The sequence below is a fragment of the Hyla sarda genome, chromosome 5 (assembly GCF_029499605.1).
Source record: "Hyla sarda isolate aHylSar1 chromosome 5, aHylSar1.hap1, whole genome shotgun sequence".
NCBI lineage: Eukaryota > Metazoa > Chordata > Amphibia > Anura > Hylidae > Hyla > Hyla sarda.
Window position 1 is genome coordinate 259,080,256 of NC_079193.1, and position 13,412 is coordinate 259,093,667.

A 13,412-nucleotide genomic window follows, 5' to 3' on the forward strand; every position below is an offset into this window, starting at 1 on the left:
CATTTATGATCCAATGGGTGGGGTGGCTGATGTGTGGGAGGGAGGAAAATGGAAATATGGGATTTGTAGGCAAAAAAGAAAACTCAAAGAGGAAATAATAGTTCACAAAAAGCTAGCCACAGTGTTATGGTAATCTCACAGCATAGTTATTTAGCCCCAAGACAAGTGCAGATCCTTCCTAAGCATGTCCATTACTGCCTGCCAGGTACATACTAAAATCACCTGTGGAGGCAGTGTGTTGCTCTGAACAATGTTGTACAGGGGAATCTTGGGTCCAGTCATTTACGTAGATGCCACATACCACCTGCCTAAACACTTTAATAGATAAGGTATACCCTTCATTCCCTCATTTAGAATGGCTTTGCACCCTGCCACACTGCAAAAACTTTCAGGAATGGTTTGTGGATTAAGGCGTGTGTGGGATTTGCAGAAAGAAACATGGAGGCCCCATCTCCTAAGAGGGATACAGAGATAGTGAACAATATCAGGCAGGTGGTTTTAGGGTCACATGTGCCATATTTTGCTGCATATTTGCTGCTGTGCATTTTCCTACCAGTTAAAGTCAATGGGTAGCAAAAGCCACAGCTCATTTTGATACCCATTTACTTCAATAGGTAGGAAAATACGCTGCAGCTAATACGCAGCAAAATATGGCACATGTGACCCTACCCTTAATGTTGCCATTTGATTAGTACCTGCTAGATAAAGGTTTCCTACTCACAGATGAGAGAGACTCTCATGTTTAATACAATAAGTTTCAGATGACCTCAGCTGTGTAAGTTGTTGCCCGTTAACAACACAGGATTTTCCCCGTAAATTCTAGTTCAGTATTTCTCTGGTTCTGTATATATTTCCATATTGCGTAGGATGACTACATTCAATCACAGGTGACATATACAGGTATAGGGGGCTACCATTCCTTACACATTACTTCTGTACTTTTTTTGCCTCTGCTTTTATTCCCTTCAATGAAATATGTTTTATTCCTTGATCTTTATCTCACTGGGCAAACATGATAAAAAATGCAGCCTATCCATGTTCCACTGAAGTTTGCTTTAGCTGAAGCTTTTTATTGCTTAAAGAACTCAGAAATCAAAATCAGAATATTAATACAGGTTTTATTACAAGCCATGAAATGTCTACCGATATCTAGACAGTCTGCTTTATTTGGGCAGAAAAGAATCTTTAGGTCACTATGCCTCAGTAATATTACCAAAAATCTTTTATTTAGAGAGGCTGTGAAGGATAAGGAAGACATGGATGCTCCTCTACCCCAAGAAACAGCGTCACACCTGTCTATGGATTGTGTCTGGTATTGCACCTCAACTACATGGGGTCAATGGGATTGGGCTGAATAGCACACACAACCTGTGGACAGATGAAAAAGTAGCCATGTCTTTCTAACCTCTGCATCAGGCATCATTCTGACCAAGTAAATGGGAAGGGAGGTGAGAATGACATGTACTCTACCAGCCTAGTGGTCTTAAAAGGGCACTCCGGCCCTGAGACATCTTATCCCCTGTCCAAAGGATAGGGGACAAGATGTCTCACCGCGGGGGTCCCGCCGCTGGGGACCCCCGTAATCTTGTATTCGCCGTTACGCCCCCTCCCATAGACTTGCACAGTGGGGGGTGACATCACAAGGGGGTGGAGTCGTGACGTCACGATACTCCGGCCCTGTGGTCACCACCCGGCTGTTTGTGAGCTGGCACCGCCACATGTAGCTTAAACAGGTGGGTGGCAAATACAAGATTGCGGGGGTCCCCAGTGGCGGGACCCCCCCCCCCCCCCCGCGGTAAGACATCTTATCCCCTATCCTTTGGATAGGGGATAAGATGTCTCAGGGCCGGAGTACCCCTTTAACATGCAACATAGAAGGAAAGCTAATAAGTGATACCAAATATGTACCGTTTTATAATGTCTTATATTTTTCATACAGCTATTTTAGTGTACATGTAAACAACTGATTCACTTTTATTGTTATTAATGTTATTATTGTTAGGTAATGTTTTTTGTTTAATAAACCAATAAAATCCCTTTCCCCAATGTAGGCTCCAGCACAAAACATCTAGAAGTGGAGGTTTATCAGAAATTGACTGAATATAACACCTATAGTATGTGCACAAGAAAAAAACCTCCAAACAATACACAATTTGAAAAGATTAAAATATTAATTCTTTACTGATATGAAAAAGTAACATTAAAAAGTACAAATAAGGAATCACACAAAAGGACAATATAGGCTCTGAGCCTATTACGGCGAAACGCGTCGGAGGTGTGGTGTGGAGCTGAGGTGAGTCCTGTTTCTACTGTATGTGTCTGCTGCTACATCTCTCTCACAAAGTGGTTTCTCTTACTTGCACTAATGTACTCTACTCTGTCTCTCTAGCCTCAGTCTTCTGTATATGTTTAACTATGGGAGCTGTCTTAGCCTTGAAATAACATGCTGTTTGCACTGTGGCACTTTATACTTTATACATTTAACCCTTTGTTGGTATTTACCTCTTACTATCCATGTATGCACTATACATGCACAGTGGTGATCTATTTTTGTAGCATTACATTCTATTCAGACATACAGTTCACTATGCGATCAGGACCTTCGCCCCAGTATCCCGTTTTTTCCATTATATTGTCCCTTTGTGTAATTCCTTATATGTACTTTTTAATCGGCTATCCCTCAACACTGATGTTAAAATTGAGACATTCGCCAATACATTCTTATATGAAGGACATACCAGAGCCCGCACACCAATGCCAAGGTTTCTCAAATGGCACGGGACCTAGCGCTAAACCTACCTGTGCGTGATAAGCAAAACAGGGGTCAGTGGGCAATTACGGCAGCATTAGATCAATTCACAGAGTCCTCCCAAGTACCCTCCAGCGTGGCTAAACACACATACAATGGGAGGGGGAGGCAAGCTGCAAGCCCCACCCAAGTTGGCTGATATAGGTGCATGGCCTCACAGGTGCTACCTAGAAAATGTTCAAGGCGCATTACATATGGAGTTTTCACACCTCCAAGTATAAAATTTAAACAACAACAAAAAACGTGGTCTCAAATGGCTGGAGGTGCTCAACCCCAAATGCAGTTGTGCATTTATACTGGGGGAGCAGATCCTGCCCTTGTAGTCCGTTGCTAGGGGCGATCCCCAGCATAAAAATGGAGCATACAATGGAGGATGCCTGCAGTGGACTACAATTGCCACAATAGAATTCTACACCAGATAGACGATGTGGATGTGTAACAATTAGAACAATACAATACAGGAATTTTTTTTTTGTTTAAATTTTATACTTGGAGGTGTGTAAACTCCATATGTAATGCGCCTTGAACATTTTCTAGGCAGCATCAAGGTATCACCTGTGAGGCCATATTAGCCAACTCAGGTGGGGCTTGCAGTTTGCCTCCCTCCTCCCATTGTATGTGTGCTCAGTCACGCTGGAGGGTACCTGGGAGGACTCTGTGAGTTGACCTAATGCTGCCGTACTTGCCCACTGGCCCCTGTTTTGCCTATCACGCAGGTAGGTTTAGCACTAGGTCCCGTGCCATTTGAGAAACCTTGGCATTAGTGTGCGGGCTCTGGTATGTCCTTCATATAAGGATAGACTGGCGAATGTCTCAATTTTAACATCAGTGTTGAGGGATAGCCAATGTCATTGTATACATCTACCACAGTAGTGCACCCATATTCCTGTATTGTATTATTCTAATTGTTACACATCCACACCGTCTATCTGGTGTAGGATTCTATTGTGGCAATTGTAGTCCGCTGCAGGCATCCTCCATTGTATGCATTTTTATGCTGGGGATCGCACCTAGCAACGGACTACAAGGGCAGGATCTGCTCCCCCAGTATAAATGCACAACTGCACTTGGGATTGAGCACCTCCAGCCATTTGAGACCGAGTTTTTGGTTGATGTACTTTTTAATGTTAGGCTGCTTTCATACTACAAAATCCTCCATTCTTAAACATCCGAAGGAAGATCCGTGTGAAAATCAGCTGAAAACAGCAGTAACAAAATCCTATACGTCCGTTAGAAAATCCCATTATAATCTATGATTTTCTTATATCCATATTAATCCGTTATAGTCCGTTATTGATAACGGACGTTAGTTTGTTACGGAAGAAATAGTTCAATAACGGACTATAACGGATTAATACAGATATTAGAAAATCCCATAGACTATAATGGGATTTTCTAACGGACGTATAGAATTTTGTTACTGCCGTTTCAGCTGATTTTCACACAGATCTTCCTACTGATGTTTGAAAATGGCGGAATTTGTAGTGTGAAAGAAGCCTTACTTTTTCATATCAATAAATGTTTGTTTATTTAACAACTGTGCTAACTTCATTATATTGGTCACTATGATCATGGCAGTACCATGTAAGTGCATTTTTTCTATATAAAATCACTTTTCATGGAAAAACACTTTTTATCATCTCTATTAAAATTTACTAAATGGTCAACACTCTTAAAGGGGTATTCCAGGAAAAAACTTTTTATATAAATATATATATATATATATATATATGAACTGGCTCCAGAAACTTAAACAGATTTGTAAATTACTTCTATTAAAAAATCTTAATCCTTTCAGTACTTATGAGCTGCTGAAGTTGAGTTGTTCTTTTCTGTCTAAGTGCTCTCTGATGACAACTGTCTCGGGAACTGTCCAGAGTAGAAGAAATCTCCATAGCAAACCTATTCTACTCTGTGTAGTTCCCGAGACAAGCAGAGATGTCAGCAGAGAGCACTGTTGTCAGACAGAAAAGAACAACTCAACTTCAGCAGTTGATAATTATTGGAAGGATTAAGATTTTTTTAATAGAAGTAATTTACAAATCTGTTTATTTTTTATATCAACTGGCTCTGGAAAGTTAAAGTATTTTCCTGGAATACCCCTTTAACAAGCTTTTCAGGATAAGATGTCGTGTGTGTACATGAAAAGTACAGCTTTTGGGGCCATTATATATCTTTTAGTATTTTCATCAGTTTTACCCTCTGCAAGCTTCATCTCTAATTTTCAGTATTCTCTGAGCTAGTGGGTAAAGACTGTACGTATACTTAGTAGGATATCCTGCTCCACTTTATCTTTATGGCACACCCTGAGAAACAGCAGTATGGACAACAGGGGCATCGCTAAGGCGGGTGAACGGGGCTTTAGCCCCGGGTGTGGCCCCCATAGCCCCGGGTCTTGCTCCCGCTCGCTTGCTTATGGGGATCCAGGACACTTGTGCTGGATCCCCAGGCAGGCGACTGGGCATCGCCCTTAGCTGTGCGCGCATACAGCGCCTAAAGCTCTGTCCCCTGAAGGAAATCTCTCCCCCCCACCAGGCTGGTCCATTGCCCACCTGCTCGCTCGCCAACCCGTAAAATAAATAAATAAATAAAAGCTCCTGCCTGGCAGCACTGTGTGCGCCTTTAAGACACACGCATCGTTCAATATGCGGGTGGAGTAACAGGAAGAGCCAGCGGCTTCATCCAGTCGCTTCAGCCCGGCCTGTCCACGCAGAAATCAGAGAGAAGAGGAGCGACAGTAGCCTCAGGGGAACGAAGGAGAGGTGAGGGATTTTTTTTTCATGCTGTTATATACGATGGGAGCAATGTGTGGAGGATATTATACAAAAGTGGGCACTATGAGGGGATAATAGACGATGGCGGCAATATGAGGGGGATAATACAGAAAGGGGAGCAATAGGAGGGGGATAATATAGAAAGAAACAGTGACCTATATACATACCTTTCTAACTGCTGCAGTGTTTCCCAACCAGGGTGCATCCAGCTGTTGCAAAACTACAACTCCCAGCATGCACAGACAGCCAGAGTTGTAGTTTTGCAACAGCCGAATGCACCCTGGTTGGGAAACAATGACCTACCTGCATACCTGGCTACCTACTACAGTGTTTCCCAACGAGGGTGCATTCGGCTGTTGCAAAACTACAACTCCCAGCATGCCCAGACATCCTCTGGCTGTATGGGCATGCTGGATGTTGTAGTTTTGCAACAGCTGGATGTACCCTTGTTGGGAAAAAGTGACCTAAATACATACCTTTCTACCTGCTGCAGTGTTTCCCAACTAGGGTGAATCTGGATGTTGCAAAACTACAACTCCCAGCATGACCAGACAGCCAGAGTTGTAGACACCCTGGTTGGGAAACAATGACTTACCTGCATACCTGGCTACCTACTACACCTGGCTACCTACTGCAGTGTTTTTCAACCAGGGTGCATCTGGCTGTTGCAAAACTACAACTTCCAGCATGCCCAGACAGCCAAAGACTGTCCAGGCATGCTGAGAGTTGTAGTTTTGCAACAGCTGGAGGCCCCATAGTTTGGAAACACTGCAGTAGGTAGCCAGGTATGTAGGTAGGTCACTCCTAAAAAGGGTGTACTCGGCTTTTGCAAAACTACCTAATTACCTAGCTACATATTTTCCTATCTAAATACCTACCTACATACCAGCTTACCTAACTAACTAGCAACATAACTGGCTACATAACTACCTAGCGAAATGCGGAGTCTAACATGTTTTTCCTACAGATTCTGAAGAGATGAAGTTTTGGCTGAAAGATGTCATCATGGCGATCTGATCTAGATGGAGAAGAAAAGGAAAGAGTATGCCGCCGATCAGAAAAGATACATGTGAGTTCCTATATGTAACTTTATGGGTACATTCACATGTGTATTTTCTGCTGCTGATTTGCTTTAGTAGATTTTGCTACACAGACTTCAATGGGTAGCAAAATCTGCAGCAGAAAATATGCATGTGTGAACATACCCTTAATCACCTATATGGCATTCAGATCCTGTGTACAGCTGGTATCTACCTCTGTATGGTGAATGTATGTGGGAATATTGGTCTTTTGTATAGTTGATTTTATTCATTAACAATATAGCGACATTATTTGGTGGTAATGGTTATGGTCATGGTATGGCAGTAATGTGTTACCAGCAGGGACAAATATTACTGTTCAAATATCTGTTCAAATATTTCATTTTGTTTGGAGATGCTGACCATTATTGTTTTGGCCAGATTTAGCCAGTAACAGTACGATGATAATATGTAACATGATAATATTCCTCCTTGTATTATTGGTAATATTAGTATCAATATACAGGATTTGGTCTATAATAGCATGATCAAAAGAGGAGTGTGATTGCTGGAACCAAACTGTACAGTTGCCTGCTGCTAGTAGTGTGTATATTAAAGGAGGAGACTGTACGATTGGGCGTGAATGAGGGTGTGGTTAGAGGCATGAATGGGGTGTGGTAAGGGGTGTGGTTTAGGCTATGGGCTCTTGCCCCCGGTCATTTGGAGACCTAGCAACGCCCCTGATAGACAACATTATAAAGTGGTAAGCAGAGCAGTGTAAGCTATGAAACCAGCACTGGGTGAGGTCTAACACTTACTAGAGTTTTTCAGTCTTTTTCTCTGCCTATGTCACTCTGTTGCCCACTCCCTCCTCCATAGACTTCTATGGGGAACATGTAAGCTGATCCCTCAGTAAGTTTGTCTTGTCTGTCAAAATGGATTTTCAGCAGTTTTTCAGAGATAATAGAGTAGTCTGATAAGTTGAGAAAAAATATTTTTTGTAATCAGATTTGCTACAAAGTTTCATATATTTACTTGTACAATTGTTATGAAAAGTTTGTTTACATGTACAGTAAGTGATCATTAAAAGTTATTGGGGGAGCTTTATCAAAACCTGTCCAGAGGAAAAGTTGCCAAGTTGCCCATAGCAACCAATCAGATGACTTCTTTCCTTTCAGCAACTTTTCCTTTGGACAGATATTGATAAATCTCCCCCATTGTTTCTAGTCCCACTTGGACTTCACAATGCAATTGTCTCATCACTTCTATAATGCTTTAGTATAATCAATATATCAAAGTAAGACAGTAATATGCTTGGCATGGCCTAGTAGACATATATGAATGGCAGGCCTGGGGTCTATATAAGGTCCCTGGCTGCTATGATAACCTATCTGCAACCCAGGATCTTGTGCACAAGTATAAAATGGGTATCAGAGGGGACCTTTCTTCTCTTAAATCCTTAGATGCCCTGTTGACTATTGATAGCTCAACCCAGCCATTGCAGTAAGATGTTGGCTCACACTATTTGTGCAACATAACCTTATGTTGTGATGTTGGATTACAGTACAAACCACAATGTACAGTTACATCATGGTTGAGGATGGGGTTATCCTGTAGGAGTAAAGATTGAAATTCGAATGAATGACTCCAAGAAGAGATCTGGAAAACCATGAGGAAATGATACCGAAAGTATGTAGTAAAAATGTACAACTTCTTATTGTACAATGAATAACCTTCATTTCCAGACATCCACTTTAAATATTTGATGGCTCGGAACAAATAATAAATCATGCAAATTTCCAGCACTTAATTTCCCAGTGTTCTCTTTTGTGCTCTGTACAACGAATACTAACAACTATTTAAAGTTTAGAACTACTGAGAAAAAAAATTGAACTGGGAACTTTGGATAAAAAAAGCTTTTCAAATTCTGGGAATGTGAAGTGTTTCTGTGCTGAGATAAACAACATACTCTATTGTGTAACCATACAAGCAATCTAGCTAGATTTAGTCACCCCCACGAAAGCTTGCCTGCAATTTACACTGGTATTATACAAGGATATATCACTTATTAATTAAATATCAGGCTTATATTCTGAACAAGAATGTGGCCCATTATGATTCAAGCTAAAGTGATGTGCTCCATAGTTAGAGATAACAAAGAGGACTGCATTTACATTGCAAGCATTTTCAGCTCCATCCAGCTCTGTGCACCTTCCGCAAATATGTATTTTGTAGACAAAGGCTGCACTGCTAGATTGGGAAACCAATGCTCTCTTGAATCTGATTAAAAAAGGGACTTAAGAAAAAAAAACATGCCTAAGTGTGGCATCAGCTTTTGGCTCAGAAGGTCATTTTAACACTTGAGAAACAGGCCTTACTAAATGTAGCTGAACTAATGATAACAGTAATGCTTATTGCAATCTATGATTTGAATAGATGTAGCACTGTGTGGACAAGGACTGGCTGGACAGAAGGCTTACCACCTAATATTCGCCTAAATGGACACAAAGAGCTTGTGTGGAATAAGAAAAGCTGAGAGCGGCACATGGTTCCTTCAGTTTCCTGTGAGAATAATATAATTCTGTATCACATAAGCAAGGCCTCTCTTTATTTCAATTTATTATGTAAGATAGTCGGTCTAAGAGGCTTTCATTTTAATATAAATGAAAATGTTTAGATTTGATTGTTTGTAGCAATTTCTTTATTTGTAAACTAATTCAGATTATTGTTTCTTACCCAATTAAATCTTTCAAGTTCAGCCTACAGGATTGATAGAATGGTAGGTAAAAACCCTTATGATACAGGTGCCAACTGTTACATCTGCGCTCCGGCCAGACACGCTGGCCATGAGCGCTCTCTTGTCTTGTCCCCACTGCTGGCGGGGCTGGGATTCGCATCGTGGGATGCGCCCACATGCAAATCCCAGCCCGTCACTCAAGTCCCTGGTCTTCCTGTCCTTGCAGCCTCAGCGCGCATGCCCCCGCTTCCTAGGGCACGAGTGTGTTGGAGCTCTTACATTTAAAATTCCAGTACTCGTTTAATTAAGTGTCCACACCTGCACCCTGTCTTTAAGTATCAGCTCCTCCCTTTGTTCCCTGCTGGATCCTTGTTGCCTTTGTGCCCTAGAGAAAGCCACTGTTTCCATGTTCCTGATATTTGTGTACCTGATCCTTGTTCTGTTACCAGACCCTGCACCTGTGCCGCCTGCCCTGACCTACTGCTACCTTGACCTCATCTTGCCAGTTTCCTTCTGTGCCACACCACTTCCCAGCAACCTGTGTGGACGAGTCGTGCCAGGGGTAGCGACCTTGTAGCTGCATGCCGCAGCAAGACCATCCTGCTTTGCAGCGGGCTCTGGTGAAAACCAGCGGCACCTTAGACTCTGCTCCCTGGCATGACTCACGTCACAGGCCCAGAGGATCCACCACCTGCCGTGGTGGGTTACAGTGAGATCCGGCCATGGATACCGCTGGGATGCCTTTGCTAGATGTCTCGGATCTTTCCACCATCATGGCACAACAGTCGCAGCAGTTAGCCCATCAGGTGCAACAACTGAATCAACTCTAAGCCATGGGGCAACAGCTTCTTGCCGTTCAGCAGCAACAACAGCAACAGCAGCAGCCACCTATTCCTCCTTCTGTGTCTGCAGCTTCTCCTGGGACCAAGCTTCGTTTGTCCTTGCCTTCTAAGTATGATGGAGATCCCAAGCTGTGTAGAGGCTTTGTGACACAGTGTTCTATCCATCTAGAACTCATGGCGGATCTGTTCCCGATGGAGCATGCGAAAGTGGGCTACTCCTCTCTGGGATTGTAGAGATCTGGTCTCCTTGAACATGTCGGCCTTCCTTGCAGAATTCCGCAATGCATTTGAAGTACCCGTACGAGCCGTCTCTGCCGAGACGGCTCTACTGAACCTCTGCCAAGGGAACTCCTCCGTTGGCGACTATGCGGTTCAGTTCCGCACACTTGCCTCTGAACTTGCTTGGAATAACGAGGCCTTGTGTACTACCTTTAAAAAAGGACTTTCCTCTCGAATAAAGGATGCTCTCGCTGCACGAGATTCTCCGACTAACCTGAGCGAACTTATCCATTTAGCCACTCGAATTGATGTGCGTTTTGCAGAGAGGTAGGAAGAACTTCCTTTGGAAAAAGAACCTGCCCGCACACCGCGATTACCTCGTCTGGCACCCGTGTTCCACCTCTACTGTCTACTATGCCTCCTGCCGAAGAGGCTATGGAAGTAGACTGTTTTCGCTTAACGCAGCAGGAAAGATCCTGTCGACACAATGAGAATTTGTGCCTATATTGTGCCAGTCTGGAGCACTTTTTCAAAGACTGTTCTATACATCCTCCACGTCCGGGAGAACGCCTCATCTTGGACAAGTAGAAGTGGCATCACTGGATGTGAATATTACCTCTCCTTGCTTGACTACCCCGGTTCAAGACTTCTGCCAAGACTTCTTTCATCGCTTCTGCATTTTTGGACTCCGGTTCCGCTGGCAACTTCATTGGTGCCTCCCAGGTCCATAAACACCGTCTTCCAGTGAAGCGTGTTATCACGCCCTTCTACATTTCTTCTGTTAATAGACAAAATCTGAACTGTAAGATGCAATTCCCCACTGAACCTCTTGTCATGCAAGTAGGGGATTTGCATAAGGAAAACATTGAGTTTTATGTGCTACCACATTGAACTTCGGAGCTTCTTCTTGGTCTTCTTTGGCTTCAACGTCATTCTCCACAACTTGGAAGTCTGGTGAAATCACATGCTGGGGACAATATTGCCAAGATCACTGTCTTGTGCCTCCTCTTAGGCCTGCTAACAAAAGCTTCAGAGCCAACACTCTTTCCAGATCCTCCGATGTTGCAGGATTGGACTCCATGCCAAGGCATAATGTTCCTCCTGTAATATCTTCTGTGCCTGTTAAACTTGGACGTAAAGTCTTGAATTGGGGACATTCTTCTTTGCCAATTGGTCACCTTAGAAAACGGAAGACTCCATGACAGAAACCTGCAAGTCCCTTACAGCCTTTTCCCACTACAGAAACCCATTAGTCTCGTGTAGTGGGGAACTTTCTGAGTTCCAAAGAAGAGGGAGAGACCAGGGGGGGGTTACTGTAACATCTGCGCTACGGCCAGACATGCTGGCTGTGAGAGCTCTCTTGTCCTGTCCTTGCTGCCGGCAGGGCTGGGATTCACATCGTGCGACGTGCCCGCATGCGAATCCCAGCCTGTCACTCACCTCCCTTGTCTTCTTGTTCTTGCAGCTGCTGTGACCCATTACACCAACTGCCTCATATTGGGGCAGATAATTTGAACTACAGTTATTGAGCTTGGACTCCCATATTGTTGAGTGGATTAGGCAGTGGCAGAATGACAGACAACAGAGGATTGTAGTCAATGGAGTATATTCAGAGCAAGTTCTTGTTACCAGTGGGGTACCTCAGGGATCTGTACTGGGACCAATTCTGTTTAATATCTTCATTAGTGATATTGCAAAAGGTCTCGATGGTAAGATATGTCTTTTGGCTGATGACACAAAGATATGTAACAGGGTTGAAGTTCCTGGAGGGATATGCCAAATGGAAAAAGATTTAGGCAAACTAGAAGAATGGTCAGAACTCTGGCAACTGAAATTTAATGTGGATAAGTGCAAGGTAATGCACCTGGGGTGTAAAAACCCTAGGGCAGAATATTGAATATTTTACACAGTCCTGACCTCAGTATCTGAGGAAAGGGATTTAGAAGTAATTATTTCAGAAGACTTAACGGTAGGAAGACAATGTAATAGAGCAGCAGGAAACACTAGCAGAATACTTGGATGTATAGGGAGAGGTATAAGCAGTAGAAAGAGAGAAGTGCTCATACCGCTGTACAGAACACTGGTGAGGCCTCACTTGGAATATTGTGCACAGTTCTGGAGGCCGTATCTCCAAAAGGATATAAATACTCTAGAGAGAGTTCAGAGAAGAGCTACTAAACTAGTATATGGATACTAGTACATGGATTGCAGGATAAAACTTACCAGAAAAGGTTAAAGGACCTTAACATGTATAGCTTGGAAGAAAGAAGAGACAGAGGGGATATGATAGAGACTTTTAAATACATAAAGGGAATCAACACGGTAAAGGAGGAGAGCATATTTAAAAGAAGAAAAACTACCACAAGAGGACATAGTTTTAAATTAGAGGGGCAAAGGTTTATGCAGTAATATCAGGAAGTATTACTTTACTGAGAGTAGTGGATGCATGGAATAGCCCTCCTGCAGAAGTGGTCGCTGCAAATACAGTGAAGGAGTTTAAACATGCATGAGATAAGCATAAGGCTATCCTTCATATAAGATAGGGCCAGGGACTATTCATAGGATTCAGATTATTGGGCAGACTAGATGGGCCAAATGGTTCTTATCTGCCGACACATTCTATGTTTCTATAACTTCTTCCTGACTATAATTTGCAAGTCAGGACCAATCCCTGGATCCATAACCCCACCCAATAGCCATTCTTTTTTTTTGTATATCTTTCAAGAATAGCATCAAGGTCTCTTAAGTTACATTTTTTTGCCCCCAAGATACAAACTGTATACAGTACCTTTAGGGAAAATATATTTCATAGTGCTCGATCATATGACTGGGGAACCATGAAAAAACATGATCATGTTGAGTTAATCAAAACTTGTCTTTGATGTACATATACACTAATAATAATATTTATTATATAGCGCCAACAGATTCTGCAGCACTTTACAATATAGCTTACACTAGTAGAGCTTATGAAAAAGGTTTTGCCCTAATGGAATATCCTCTTTATAATAT

The 13,412-nt window shown here is 42.7% G+C and overlaps 1 protein-coding gene across 11 annotated transcripts in view; it reads right to left on the reverse strand.

Annotated features, from left to right (window-relative positions):
* Positions 1-13,412, reverse strand: part of PTPRM (protein tyrosine phosphatase receptor type M) — an 898,578-nt gene that overhangs the window by 3,136 nt on the left and 882,030 nt on the right. The gene's annotated exons all lie outside the window — the stretch shown is intronic.